The following is a 14,623-nucleotide window of genomic DNA, read 5'->3' on the forward strand; positions in this document are numbered from 1 at the left end:
TTTTACCATCTTAAAATTTTAAATCACCATAGTATTTTATTAGTTTTTGGACATGCAAAAAAAAAGTAAAAAATAACGATGGAGATTTCTCAGGCTTCACCTAGCAAACACACAATGTAAACTGGGCAGCACACAAATGTAGCTTTTTTTTTTTTTTGCAAAAGTTACAGACATGTGAAAAGCCCCACAGATTTTAATGTGTACAAGAAAATCGGACTTGTGAAAGGGGCCTTAGGGCATATTCACATGGTGCTGAAATATCTCCGAACCGGCCATGTCAACAAACTGGCATGGTGGCTGCTTGTGCCCCCTCAGTTACCAGTATAGAAGAAGAACATGCAGCACTAGATCCCGCACTCCAGGCAGCGGGCATGGGTGATCTGATCCCTACAGCTTCGGCTGTTTCAACCTCACAACGAGTTGCAATTTATGCTGCTGGGACTTGTAGTTTCACAACAGATCTGTAGGTTGCCGACCACAGCAGATTGCTGCTGGAACAGCCTGAAAGTGTTAATATCAGGCTGCAGAGCTCCTTACTACATCTCACCGCCGTCTATCTACATGCATATCCCAATATGTCCCAATTCTGCACGTCTCTATTAGAATTTGTACACAATTCTGTAAGAAAAAGAAGCATTTTTTCCCTGCAGATCAGGTGAGGTAACAATGTATCCCCTACCTTTTCCTGCAAGGCTGCAGTCAGCTGTTTTGTAAACCACAAGACAGACGCACATAGTACAGTAATTACGGTAATATCAGATTTCACCTACACAGCACAGTCACACGCTGCTCATAGTTTCCTGGTGGGAGAAGGTCACCTGATATTTAATCACCCAATAACGGATAAGTAAACATTGCTATGCTGTGAATGTACCGTATATGTGTGTATATAGAGGCCTCCCTCAGGACGGAGACAAAACTTTATTATAACATTACATTTTAAACAACCTTCACACTACGTTCTTCACATCCGAAGAGGAAGGTATGAAGTATTCGCATAACCAACTAGCAACCACCTGCTTAACCTACAGCAGGAGACACCTCAGAATCAAAAATCACCAGATACAGCCTTGAGGATTCTCTTAAAACTTAACTTTCACTTGTTATTATAAAAAATATTGGCCTCAATTGCCATAGACCCGAGAAGCTTAACCATAAAGACCCTGCTACCCTCAGGACATTAAGAGCTATATATAACAGACACAATAAACTCTTATATTCATAAATGTCATATCTGTCATATCTCTTCACATGTAATGTCCTGACGGTTAGATAACATACATGATCATAAACAAGTGCTCAAAAATAGCAAAGAAGGAAAATGTGTGGATCTCCCCCATTTCACTGGTATGCATTTCTCAGGGATAGTTGTCCATGTCGTCCATAACTTCTTTTCCTGGACTATTCTACCCTGTCATGCCCCGGTAATGGCTCCTTGCAAGGGCAGTACCCAAGTATACCTTCAACTTAGTCCCATAAAAACCCACCCGACGCGTTTCTTTCTCCTTTTGGAGAAGTCATCAGGGGAGTATGTTAGGCATTTGGGAAGGCACGGGTATTATATAGAAAATAAGTGACATCGTGCTTAAAAAGTGCAAAAGTGCTTAAAAACGCCAAAAGAGCTTCCTCGCAGTGGTGAGTGATCTCTCATAGTGGTGCAGAGTGCTGCCACCACTCTTTCCAGTAAAAATCTACAAAAAAAATACTATTTTTTGCTGGAAAGAGTGAATCAGCTCACCCACTTGAATGTCCAAAGCACGGAATCTGCTATGCGGCAGGGCTCCGAACGAAAACATAGAAAGTATTCCAGCTTCAGATAAAATGTCGATTTGTATTAGAAAAAAATATATTAAAAAATCACTTGTTCACACAGAGCCCTGTAGGTTTGGATTTATTTTTCTCTTAATGATAAAGACCTTCATTTAAAAACTGCATTTTCTGTTTACTTGTGTTATCTTTGTCTAATATTTACATTTGTTTTGTGATCTTAAACATTTAAGTGTGACAAACATGCAAAAGAATTAGAAATCAGGAGGGGGGCAAACACTTTTTCTCACCACTGTATATCACCTAGCCACAGGATAAGTGATGAATCACTACATCTACACTCATCAATCACAACAATAATCGCCTGTCTGAAAATACCGGTAGTGAGCATGTGCGGTCACTACCCTGTTTATAGTCTACAGTGAAATTTGGGCTTCCAATTTTAGTGAGGAGGATACACCTCCATTTAAAATGGATCTTCACATTTTCAAAAACAAACTGCACATATTTGCATATTGATCTCTTAGAACTGATGAGGCTGATGCACTTACTGTGATATCGCACTTCAAATTGGCTAAATAATCAATTTTGAAACTTTAAACTCAGTCTCCACCCACCTAGCCTGATGAACAGCACCTTGGGGTCCCTCTTCCCTGCTGCTCGAATTGCTCAATACAAGCTGGAGCTGTCCATCTGTTAGTGAGCGGAGTCTGAATACACTTAAAGAGTAACTGTAATTTAATTTTTATTTCATAAATCAATAATACATGTTAAAATAAGAAACTTTGTAATATATCTTATCAGAGATATCTGATTCTATCTCCTCCAGGACTGATCATTTATTTTCAAAATTCTTACTTCACAGGAAAAATCTGCATTCATTGAAGACAGACTGTTACATTACAGAGATAGGAGATGACAGTTGGAGTTGATAAGATTCTATGTAGATAGGAGGGGGAGGAGAAGGGAGGAGCTCTGCCTCTAGTTCTCCCTCTGCCTCTCCCCTCTACATAGAAGATAACAGTTGCTACAGATAAATTTTAGCTTTCTGTGTTGCTTTATCTATTTTTGGGTGTTACATTATTTTTCTTTCAGAATTGTAAGGCCGTTTCATAGTGTACTGACTTTTTGAGAGCCCCTGGTTGGATCGAAACGTCAACCACTTTGCCAATTCACAGATTGAATTTTTTTTTCTGAACATCAGAAAATTAATAAAGGACATTTGTAATTTTGCAAGCATATTTGGAGTATGCCGCAAACTTTATTTGCTTATGCAAATGAAATTTAGAAAAAAACGCACATATTGCCTAATCTTGTAAAAAATGAAAAATATCACAAAAATGTTAATATATTTGTAGTTAAAATTTTGTTCCTGTCCAGTGCTGCCAGTCTCCACACGTTTCTTAGGACACTCCTTGGCCCAATATAAGTATAGGTCTCAGTGTCAATAAAACATTTTTGGGTTGTATTAGGAATTTGTCCAACTTGGAATGTACTGTATAATGGTAGATGGTGTTCAATTCCCTTTCAGTAACCCACTCTAATCTAGGTTAGACAGTTACTATGAGCTCATCTAAATCACTGCCATGTAATACTACTTTTTACCTGCTGGAGAAATGTCTGACTGGCCATGACTACTTCTGGTAAAAGTCACGATCTGATGTAACTACTCTGAATAAACTGTCATGTGTGTACATGAGGAATTAACCTATTTATGGCTATTATATGACTTGTATCCTGCATTTTGCCCCAGTTTCTCAGTTTATGGTTCATGTTTTAATTTTCATTTGCTTCTGACATAGTGAGTGGAGACTAGCTGATATGAAGTCTCACACACACGGTACTCTTCTTTCTCTATAACACAGACAAAAGCAGCAGCACGGAAAACATTATACAGTGGTACTGAGCTGTACGGCTGTGAATCCAGCACTGAAGTAAATCACAATGTCATGCACAGTTTAGGAAAGACAAAGTGCAACAACAAGGGATGAAGTGAAGGGAGCCCAGACACTAGGGAAAGGGGGAGTGGAAGGGGGAGTGGAGACCTGCTAGGCTGATCTAATATTACTCTGTCTCCCCTACCGTACCTATATTGATTTCTCACCAATCGGCGAACAGGAAACCTAAGCCCTGAATATCCCCTGGAGCTAGGCCCTGGATAGGGAAGCGGGGATGAGCACTGGTCAGTCCCCACTATAAACTAAAGACAACAAGGGAGACAAACACAGGGGGAAGAAACTTAGCTTGAGCCAACTTCAGAGAGATTACACCGAACATCCTCCAAGCACCAGAGAGGAAGTAAGCAGACTGCAATAGCTCCAAGCTTTCACAAGGGAACATGTGAATATCACCGGCCCCTCCCTACAGCAAACTGAAAATATTTAAACACCCAGGCCAGGGTGTCAATCAGAGCAGGAGGGAGGTAGCAGCTAGGTCCTAAAATAAGACAGATTTAAGAAGGCATCTGTAATGCCAAACGAAGTGACCTTCTGCAACCAGCTGCAGAACAACTGTCCGCTACAACTGACACACCCGTGACACTATTCTCCCTTCTACAAGTGGCCTCCGGACACTCAGGACCAGGTTTCCCAGGATAAGAGGTGTGGAAGGAACGAACCAGCCTGGGAGCAATCATCTCTGATGCTGAAACCCACATCCTCTCCTCAGGACCATAACCTTTCCAGTGCACCAAGTATTGTAAGGAACGATGTTGGAGACGATAAACTACAATCCTCGAAATCTGAAACTCCAGATTACCAGCAACCATTATTGGGGGGCGGGGGTAGAGACCTGTGAAAGACATTGGGGACCTTAAGGTAGCTCAAGACAAAACACTGCTGGGTTAATGACGGCGGTTATTTTATAGGGACCAATAAACCTAGGTCCCAGCTTCCAAGAAGGAACTTTCATCTTGATATTCCTGGTAGACAACAACACAAAGTCATTCACATTGAGGTCCGGACCTGGCAAGCATTTTCTGTCAGCCATACGTTTGTACCTGTCTCCCATGATCTTCAAATTACTCAGAACCCCCCGCCACACCAAGGAGAGTGAGGAAGCAAAACGTTCCTCTTCAGGAACTCCTGAAGCTCCTTCCCCACTAAAAGTACCAAACTGTGGATGGTAACCATATGCACCAAAGAACGGTGACCTGCCAGTAGATTCTTGACGATGATTATTAATGGCAAATTCTGCCAGCGGTAAGAAGGATGCCCAATTCTCCTGATTTTCGGAGATAAAACACCTAAGGGAGGTCTCCAAATTCTGATTGATGCGCTCGGTCTGTCCAATCGACTGAGAATGGAAGGCAGAGGAAAAGGACAGCTGCACCCCCAGACGAGAACAGAATGCATTCCAGAACTTGGAAACAAACTAGGTCCCTCGATCTGACACCACATCGTAGGGAACCCCGTGAAGCTTCACAATCTCATTTATAAACACCTGAGCAAGAGTCTTGGCATTTGGAAGTGCCGGTAATGCGACGAAGTGAACCATTTTACTGGACCTAACTACAACCAACAAAACCACCGTTTTGCCTGCCGAAACCGGTAGATCAGTAATAAAATCCATGGACAAGTGTGTCCATGGCCTGCTAGGGATAGGTAGTGGAAGAAGAGTACCAGATGGATGGGTATTTGATGCTTTAGAACGTGCGCAAATACTACAAGCAGATACGTGTTCAACCACATCCCAATGCAACCCCGGCCACCAAAAACGACGAGAGAGGAGGTCCACGGTTGCCTTACCACCTGGATGATCAGCAAGCACAGAGTTGTGATGTTCCTTAATTACATTGCAGCGCAGTTTAGATGGTACAAATAACCTTCCTGAAGTGCAGGAGGCAGGGGCGTCCCCCTGGTCTCCAACACCTCACCCTCCAGTTTAGGGTACAATGCCGAAATGACTACCCCCTTCTGTAATATTGGGGCAGGGTTCTCATTGTCAGCATCACCAGGGAAGCTCTGGGACAAAACATCAGCCTTGACATTTTTGACAACAAAATTGAACCTAGTAAAAAACAGGGACCATCTGGCTTGCCTAGAGTTGAGACGTTTAGCTGACTGGAGATATGACAGGTTCTTATGGTCAGCAATAACAGTAATAGGATGGACAGCCCCCTCCAACCAATGTCGCCATTCTTCGAACGCCAATTTGATCGTAAAAAGTTCCCTATTACCCACGTCATAATTTCTCTCAGCCGAAGATAGTTTTTGAGAAAAGAAGGCGCATGGACGCCATTTACCAGAGGACTGACCCTGAGACAACACAGTCCCAACCCCGACATCCAACACATCAACTTCCACAATAAAGGGTTGGGAAACATCGGGTTGACTGAGTATAGGTGCTGTGGCAAAACAGTTCTTTAAGGAGGAAAAAGCCTGCAGGGAGGCATCCGACCATTTGGAAAAATCAGACCCCTTCCTAGTCATGTCAGTAAAGGGTTTCGCAATTACTGAATAATTTTGGATGAATTTCAAGTAAAAATTAGTAAATCCCAGAAAATGTTGTACAGCCTTCAGGTTCTCGGGACGGTCCCAATCAAGGACAAAACAGATCTTCGCCAGATTCATCCAAAAACCCGAAGATGACAACAGGTACCCCAAAAACTGCACCTCCTGGACGGCAAAAACACAATTTTCTAGTTTGGCATATAGTTTGTTATTCCTTAATATCTGGAGCACCTGTTTAACATGCCCCCGATGTGTCTCAAAATCTGGTGAGTAAACCAAAATATAGTCCAGATAGACCACCACAAACCTCCCCACCAAATGATGAAAAATATCATTTATGAAATGCTGGAACACCGCAGGTCAGACCTAAAGGCATAACCAGACTCTTGAAATGCCCCTCAGGGGTATTGAACACTGTTTTCCATTCATCCCTGTCTCTTATTCTAATCAGATTGTAGGCTCCCCTTAGATCCAACTTGGAGAATACCTTAGCTCCCACAATCTGGCTGAACAAATCTGGAATCAGAGGAAGAGGTTATGGATTTCGGATGCTAATTTGATTTAATTCTTGGAAATCTAAACAGGGACGTAGGCCGCCATCATCTTTCTTCATGATGAAGAACCCTGCCGCCATGGTCGAAAATGAGGGTCTGATATGTCCCTTCTCCAGCAATGAAATCCTTCCTGGCTTGTCTCTCAGGGCCAGAAAGATTATACAGTTTGGACTTAGGTAGTTTAGCTCCGGGGGTCAGGTTAATAGGACAGTCATAAGCACGATGAGGAGGCAAATCCTGACACCCCCTCTCAGAAAAAATGTCCTCAAAACCAGACAGAAAAGCAGGTAAGATTTCCATAGAGACTGTAGAAAGGGAAATATCCAAACAGTTCTAATGGCTTAAATCTCTCCATTCAATGATCTCCCTGGCTTGCCAATCCACCAATGGATTGCCAATCCACCAAACCAGGGATTGAAGCTTGAAGAGGACAATTTGCATATTCCAGGTGCCTTCTGGGAAAAGCGAAGAGTCTCCTTCAGCTAGAAGATCGTTGGGTACAGCCGGGACCAGCTGCTTGGAAAGCATCGCCAAACCAGGGATTGAAGCTTGAAGAGGACAATTTGCATATTCCAGGTGCCTTCTGGGAAAAGCGAAGAGTCTCCTTCAGCTAGAAGATCGTTGGGTACAGCCGGGACCAGCTGCTTGGAAAGTATCGCCAAACCAGGGATTGAAGCTTGAAGAGGACAATTTGCATATTCCAGGTGCCTTCTGGGAAAAGCGAAGAGTCTCCTTCAGCTAGAAGATCGTAGGGTACAGCCGGGACCAGCTGCTTGGAAAGCATCGCCAAACCAGGGATTGAAGCTTGAAGAGGACAATTTGCATATTCCAAGTGCCTTCTGGGAAAAGCGAAGAGTCTCCTTCAGCTAGAAGATCGTTGGGTACAGCCGGGACCAGCTGCTGTATCACAAGAAAGAAGACAGACATCAAGTCAGCAGGAACAAGGAGCAGCATGGCAGATGTGACAACCTACATGGTGAGCTGCAACATGTGCTACATGTTCACAGATCGACCAGAAGCTGAAACCAACTTCACCTGCCAGAAGTGTAGACTACTGGCTCTTTTAGAAGAAAAGGTGCGGGGACTGGAAGAAAGAATTGCGACATTAAAACTCATCAAGGAAAGTGAAGACTTCCTGGACAGAACAGAAGCGTCACTACTGGTCACGGAAAGTGAAGGAAGCGTCAGAGAACCTCCAGAGGCAGACAAGTGGAGGCAAGTGACCAAAAGAAGCAAGAAGACCATGGAGACACCACCAACCACACAACTGAGAAACAGATTCCAAGGACTTGTGGAGGACGAAGATGGCACACCTAAGGATGAGGAACTACCAGCAAGCAAAAAAGAAAAGAGCACCCAGAAACACCCAGAAGCGACAAGAAAAAGGACAGCCAAGAAGGGAAGAAGAGTGGTGGTGGTGGGAGACTCACTACTGAGAGGAACAGAAGCAGCTATCTGCAGACCGGACATAACCGCAAGAGAAGTATGCTGCCTCCCAGGGGCGAAGATCAAGGATGTTACCGATAGGATACCGAAGCTCATCAGTTCCAAGGATGTCCACCCATTTCTTCTGATACATGTTGGCACCAATGACACGGCAAAGAAGGACCTACCGACAATCTGCAAGGACTTTGAAGCATTGGGGAAGAAAGTAAAAGAACTGGATGCGCAGGTAGTTTTTTCTTCTATCCTTCCAGTAGACGGGCATGGCGTCAGGAGATGGAACAGGATCCTTGATATGAACAACTGGCTGAGACGATGGTGCAGACAACAAGGATTTGGATTCCTGGACCACGGTGTGAATTACCTCTATGACGGACTCCTTGCCAGAGACGGACTACACCTCAACAAACCCGGGAAACACACATTCGCCAGGAGACTCGCAACACTCATCAGGAGGGCGTTAAACTAGAAGAAGAGGGGATGGGAAGAAAAACGCCAGACACGAACATGCAACCAGAGAACATACTAATGAAAGATATGAAGTGCGACAAAGAAGGTCCAAGACAAGATACTTGGAAGGGAGGTAAGAAAATTTCTAATACAATCCACAGGGAGAAGATTGGAACAAAACAAAATCGCGTAAACTGCGTGCTAGCAAATGCCAGGAGCCTGACAAACAAGATGGATGAACTGGAAGCAGAAATATCTACAGGTAACTATGACATAGTGGGAATAACCGAGACATGGTTGGATGAAAGCTATGACTGGGCAGTTAACTTACAGGGTTACAGTCTGTTTAGAAGGGATTGAAGAAGTCGGAAAGGGGGTGGAGTCAGTCTATATGTAAAGACGTGTCTAAAGCCTACAATACGGGAGGATGTATGGGAGGGAAATGAGAAGGTCGAGTCCTTATGGGTGGAGATACATGGGGCAAAAAGCAATAATAAAATTATCATAGGAGTCTATTATAAACCACCAAATATAGCAGAAGCCACGGAAAGTCTATTAATGAGACAAATAGACGAAGTAGCAAAAAATAACGAGGTGATTATTATGGGGGACTTCAACTACCCCGATATAGACTGGGAAACCGAAAGCTGTAGATCTCAGAAAGGAAACAGGTTGTAACGGGTCCGGGAGGCGGAACCTCTGAGCTACTATACAAGGGGGCGGCCCTTGTAAGGGAGCGGGTGGCAGTCTCTGGGTGAACGGACAGGGAGTTACGGCAAGTGATCAGGGCAGTCTCTGGGTAAGGGGTAGGTACGACCTGTGATGGCAGAGCCTCCGGGTAGGCTAGCAGGCAGATGGTAGATGTGTGCTCCCAGGTGAGCAAGCGAGAGTCTCTGGAATAGCAGGTGGTCACGGCACGTGACGGCGGAACCTCCGGGCTGGCAGGCAGGTAGGTAACGGAGAAGCGCTCCCAGGTGAGCGGGCAAGAGTCTCAGGAATAGCTGGTGGTCACCGCACGTGACAACGGGACCTCCGGGCAGGCAAGCAGGCAGGTAACGGAGATGCGCTCCCAGGTGAGCGGGCAAGAGTCTCTGAGATAGCTGGTGGTCACAGCACGTGACAACGGAGCCTCCGGGCTGGCAAGCAGGCAGGTAGCGGAGAAGCGCTCCCAGGTGAGCGGGCAAGCTGGTCCATAGACAGACTGACCGGAGTTGTAAGGCAGACCGTCGGACCTCAGGCAAGCAGGCAGGTAGCTGATGTGCGCTCCCAGGTGAGCGGACAAGTTGGTCCTTAGACAGACTGACCGGAGTTGTAAGGCAGACCGTCGGACCTCAGGCAGGCAGGCAGGTAACAAGTATTCAGGTAGGAATCAGGCAGGTAACTAGCAGGAAACTGGCAGGTAACTGGCAGGTAACTGGCAACGGGACCTGAGGGCTGAAGCACAGGTGAGACACAGGTGCAAACAACATTGCTCGGGCACCTCCATTTTGGAGGAGGTGCCTTTTATATGATGAAGTCCTCCGGCCATTGGCCGGGGACTCTTTAGGGCGGCGCGCGCGGCCCCTTTAAGAGGAGGGAAGCGCGCGCGCGCGCGCCCTAAGCACAGGGGCCGGGAAGGAGCGCGCGCCGAGAGCAGAGCAGGAGGAGGACGCCGGGACGGAGCGCGCGCTGACAGCAGAGCGGGGAGAGGACGCCGGGCAGGAGCGCGCGCTGACAGCAGAGCGGGGAGAGGACGCCGGGCACGGAGCAGAGCGGTGAGGGGAGCAGCGTCCCTGCCTAGCAGAGGGCAGGGACGCCAGCGCTACAGTACCCCCCCCTTTAGGCCCCCCCTTTTTTAGGCCAGACAGAAATTTAGCTAGGATGAGAGGGGCATGGATGTTCTCCCGGGGCTCCCACGTTCTCTCCTCAGGACCAAACCCCCTCCAATCTACCAGAAAAAAGGTCTTTCCTCTTACCCTTTTGCTGGCAAGAATGTTCTCTACCTCAAATTTGTCCTCAGCAGAAACCAGAGCAGGAGGCGTACCTGTAGACTTAGAAAAAGAGTTAAGTACCACAGGTTTGAGGAGAGATACATGGAAGGAGTTAGGGATCCGTAAGTTGGCCGGGAGTTTCAATTTATAGGCTACCGGGTTGATCTGACCGATGACCACCAGTGGGCCGATGAACCGAGACCCTAACTTATAGGAAGGGATCTTGAGTCGGACATATTTGGACGAGAGCCAGACTTTATCCCCAGGACGGAATTGAGGAGGGTCCATCGCTAAATGCTGCCAGGGGGCAGCAGGTACTGGCAGAGGAAGAAGGCGGCCGGCCGACAGGTGTCTCAGAACTTTGTTGCGGGCGCAGGACACACAGGCAGAAACAAAGTCCATAACATCCTTGTGCAGGTTAGGCCACCAGTAGTGTCGGGTAATAAGCTGGAGGGTCTTTTTCCGACCGGCGTGGTCAGCTAGTTTAGACGAATGACCCCAGTGTAGGATTCTCTCCCGATCAGGTACCGATACGAACGTCTTACCAGGAGGGAGACAATTTAGACTCACGGGAGCCACCTGCATTACTCTGGCGGGATCGATGGGGCAGTCACATGGTCTATGAGGTGGTGATGTCTCTGCCTCCTCCTTAACAAAGACATCAGCACTAGACCAATAAGGAATCGGAAGTCCAGGTAGATTAGCTGGGATAGGAGAGGGACGGACGGAATGGACGGGAACCAGGCAGGTTTTATGACAGGCCTGTCCCCAGTGAAGGACTTCTCCGGTTTGCCAGTCAAGCACGGGTGCATGTCTCTGGAGCCAAGGCAGACCTAGCAAGAGGGCGTGAGGGAGACCAGGCAGAACGTGAAAGGAGATACTCTCTGAATGCAGCATTCCCACCTGCAGAGTAATGGATTCGGTGATGAATTGGATGGGGCGAGGTAAGAGGCCCCCATCCACGGCAACAACAGACAAGGGTACAGCCAGAGGTTTGGTGGGGATGCGGAATTTCTCCACCAGGGACTGTGAAATAAGATTTCCGGCTGCTCCAGAGTCAAGTTGGGCTAGTTCGGAATAACGATTCTCCCCGCAGATGATTGAGACTGACAACAGCAGGGATGGAGAGGATTTATTTTTGTCTAGATCGACCCCTCTGAGTGAACCTAGATACAGGCGTTCTCCCGACCTCTCCGGGCAGGCACGGATCAGATGCTCCTTACTGCCACAGTAGAAGCAGCTCCCCTCGGCACGGCGGAAATCCTGACGGGATTTGACCATCTTGGTCTGGTCGACCTGCATAGGCTCAGGAGAGTGTACCTGTGGAGAAACGGAAGGAATGACGGGTTCCTGGAAAGTAGGAGCTAGACGTGGAATCCTTCTCTCACGGGTGACCTCTTTGGCACGCTCCTGGAACCGTAGGTCAATCCGGATGGCAAGGGTTATTAGATCATCGAGAGTGGTAGGAATGTCCCGACCAGCAAGTTCATCTTTAATACGGCCGGACAGACCCTCCCAGAAGACGGATACCAGGGCTTCGTTATCCCAGGCCAGCTCCGAGGCAAGGGTACGGAACCGTATGGCATATTGGCCCACGGTGAGGCTTCCCTGACGGAGGCGAAGCAGAGAAGATGCGGATGAGGTCCTCCGTCCGGGTTCGTCGAAGGCTTTCCGGAAAGCCATGAGAAAGGCAGGCAAGTCGGACACCAGGGGATCTCCTCTCTCCCATAGAGGATTTAGCCAGGCCAGGGCCTCCCCGGTGAGATGGGACATGATAAAGGCAATTTTGGCTCGGTCGGAGTTAAACTGGTGGGATAATAGTTCAAAATGCAGGGTGCACTGATTTATGAAGCCCCGAGCCAGGACGGAGTCGCCTCCGAAGCGAGGAGGTGCAGAGAGCCGGGGTCCGGAAAAGGATACCATGGTACTGGCGGAGGTTGTTGGTGGATCAGACAGAGTGTTCAGGCGAGTATTAACATTCCGCAGGTGACCCAGGATGGTCTCCTGTTGGGACCTCTGACGGGACAGTTCAAGACAGAGGTCCGAGAGCGAGGGAGCTTGGGTGCCACCGGGTTCCATGGCCCGAGCAAACTGTAACGGGTCCGGGAGGCGGAACCTCTGAGCTACTATACAAGGGGGCGGCCCTTGTAAGGGAGCGGGTGGCAGTCTCTGGGTGAACGGACAGGGAGTTACGGCAAGTGATCAGGGCAGTCTCTGGGTAAGGGGTAGGTACGACCTGTGATGGCAGAGCCTCCGGGTAGGCTAGCAGGCAGATGGTAGATGTGTGCTCCCAGGTGAGCAAGCGAGAGTCTCTGGAATAGCAGGTGGTCACGGCACGTGACGGCGGAACCTCCGGGCTGGCAGGCAGGTAGGTAACGGAGAAGCGCTCCCAGGTGAGCGGGCAAGAGTCTCAGGAATAGCTGGTGGTCACCGCACGTGACAACGGGACCTCCGGGCAGGCAAGCAGGCAGGTAACGGAGATGCGCTCCCAGGTGAGCGGGCAAGAGTCTCTGAGATAGCTGGTGGTCACAGCACGTGACAACGGAGCCTCCGGGCTGGCAAGCAGGCAGGTAGCGGAGAAGCGCTCCCAGGTGAGCGGGCAAGCTGGTCCATAGACAGACTGACCGGAGTTGTAAGGCAGACCGTCGGACCTCAGGCAAGCAGGCAGGTAGCTGATGTGCGCTCCCAGGTGAGCGGACAAGTTGGTCCTTAGACAGACTGACCGGAGTTGTAAGGCAGACCGTCGGACCTCAGGCAGGCAGGCAGGTAACAAGTATTCAGGTAGGAATCAGGCAGGTAACTAGCAGGAAACTGGCAGGTAACTGGCGGGTAACTGGCAGGTAACTGGCAACGGGACCTGAGGGCTGAAGCACAGGTGAGACACAGGTGCAAACAACATTGCTCGGGCACCTCCATTTTGGAGGAGGTGCCTTTTATATGATGAAGTCCTCCGGCCATTGGCCGGGGACTCTTTAGGGCGGCGCGCGCGGCCCCTTTAAGAGGAGGGAAGCGCGCGCGCGCGCGCCCTAAGCACAGGGGCCGGGAAGGAGCGCGCGCCGAGAGCAGAGCAGGAGGAGGACGCCGGGACGGAGCGCGCGCTGACAGCAGAGCGGGGAGAGGACGCCGGGCAGGAGCGCGCGCTGACAGCAGAGCGGGGAGAGGACGCCGGGCACGGAGCAGAGCGGTGAGGGGAGCAGCGTCCCTGCCTAGCAGAGGGCAGGGACGCCAGCGCTACACAGGTTTCTGTCAATTATCAAAGACAATTATTTGTCACAACTTGTGCAGGAACCAACTAGAGGGACGGCCCTTTTAGACTTAATATTAACTAACAGGCCAGACAGAATAACTGAGGTGCAGGTCGGGGGGCACCTGGGAAATAGTGACCACAACATTATACAATTCCACATGTGCTTCAGTAGGGTGCCCAGCAAGGGAGTCACAAAAACACTGAACTTTAGGAGGGCAAAGTTTGATCAGCTAAGAGATGCCCTTCACCTTATAGACTGGGATAGTATCTTCAGTAATAGGAGCACGGATAGAAAATGGGAAATTTTCAAAACAGTCCTACATAGTCACTGTAGAAGGTACATACCTTATGGGAATAAAAGGGCTAGGAATAGGAGGAAGCCAATGTGGCTAAATAAGGAAGTCAAGAGGGCAATGAAAAACAAAAAAAGGGCTTTCAGTAAACTTAAACAAGAAGGCAGCGAGGAAGCGCTAATATCTTATAGGGAAAAAAACAAAATCTGTAAGAAACAAATAAGAATAGCAAAAGAGGAGACAGAGAGACTAATTGCCAAGGAAAGTAAAACGAATCCCAAACTGTTCTTTAACTATATAAACAGTAAAAGGATTAAAACTGATGGCGTTGGCCCATTGAAAAATAACCTGGGTAAAATCATAGAGGGCGATGAGGGTAAAGCAAACCTACTCAATAGCTTCTTCTCCACTGTTTTCACAAAAGAAAACAATTTATCGGAGGAAATGC

At 48.0% G+C, this 14,623-nt stretch overlaps 1 protein-coding gene across 1 annotated transcript in view; it reads right to left on the reverse strand.

The window, feature by feature from the left end:
* The window catches only part of RNF180 (ring finger protein 180), a 113,486-nt gene extending 112,729 nt beyond the window's left edge, over positions 1-757 (reverse strand). Inside the window, exon 1 of the mRNA XM_073680247.1 lies at positions 680-757. The gene's annotated coding sequence lies outside the window, so the exon portion shown is untranslated. The remainder of the gene's footprint in view (positions 1-679) is intronic.
* Between the last annotated feature and the right edge of the window lie 13,866 nt (positions 758-14,623).

This window comes from Phyllobates terribilis, unplaced genomic scaffold, assembly GCF_046119375.1.
Source record: "Phyllobates terribilis strain yellow unplaced genomic scaffold, ASM4611937v1 Scaffold_1__5_contigs__length_1240528914, whole genome shotgun sequence".
NCBI classification, from domain to species: Eukaryota; Metazoa; Chordata; class Amphibia; order Anura; family Dendrobatidae; genus Phyllobates; species Phyllobates terribilis.